This window comes from Nicotiana attenuata, unplaced genomic scaffold (assembly GCF_001879085.1).
Source record: "Nicotiana attenuata strain UT unplaced genomic scaffold, NIATTr2, whole genome shotgun sequence".
In the NCBI taxonomy this organism is placed as follows: domain Eukaryota; kingdom Viridiplantae; phylum Streptophyta; class Magnoliopsida; order Solanales; family Solanaceae; genus Nicotiana; species Nicotiana attenuata.
In genome coordinates, this window is record NW_017680350.1 from 5028 (window position 1) to 6058 (window position 1031).

A 1031-nucleotide genomic window follows, 5' to 3' on the forward strand; every position below is an offset into this window, starting at 1 on the left:
TGAACAATGTCCATACTCCGGACGGAGTTCCCGAGCTCAGCAGGAGCTCTTTTTCGGCCAGGGGAATAAGGGTCGGAGTGAAGTCGGCGATAAAATCAGCCAATACTTGCGACTTAATCGAGGTTCGAGGTCGATATTGGATATCGTACTCGCTAACCTCTATGGCCCACTTGGCCAGCCGGCCGGACATTCGGGCTTATGCATGACATTTCTTAATGGGTATGTAGTTACAACATGTATGGGGTGACTTTGGAAGTATGGCTTCAATTTTCTTGAGGCACTAATTAGGGCTAATGCCAATTTTTCTAGGTGAGGATACTTCGTTTCCGCTTCCCCTAGTGTCCTACTTACGTAGTAGATGGGGAACTGGGTGCCCTGTTCTTCCCTAACTAGGACCCCACTGACGGCCACTTCCGATACGGCCAAGTATAGGTATAGAGGCTCTCCGATTTTCGGAGTATGCAACAAAGGTGGATTAGAAAGGTACCTTTTGAGTTCCTCTAGGGCGTGCTGGCATTCTGGTCCCCACGTGAAATCATTCTTCTTCTTTAGAAGATTCAAAAATTGATGGCTCCTATCCGAGGATCGGGATATGAACCGGCCTAGAGCAGCTATGCGCCCGGTGAGCCGTTGGACGGCCTTTACGTTATCGACAATCTTTATGTCCTCGATTGCCTTAATCTTATCCGGATTGATCTCGATTCCCCTGTTGGACACCATAAATCCTAGGAACTTTCCGGATCCGACCCCGAACGCGCATTTCTCCGGGGAACCCGAACAGCTTCATGAGCCGTTCTCTGTATCGACTCCGGTTGGTGATTCTATTACAGCCGCGCGGGTTTATAGGAATTGTGTTATCACGGTATGTGGTCGCGTTACCACGGCCGATCTTATCGAGCTTGGAATGGTGGATTTTGATGTGATTATGGGGATGGACTGACTTTATACGTGCTTTGCTAAACTTGACTGCCGAACGAGAGTCATGAGACTCGAGTTCCCTAATGAGCCGGTTATCGAGTGGAAAGGGAATG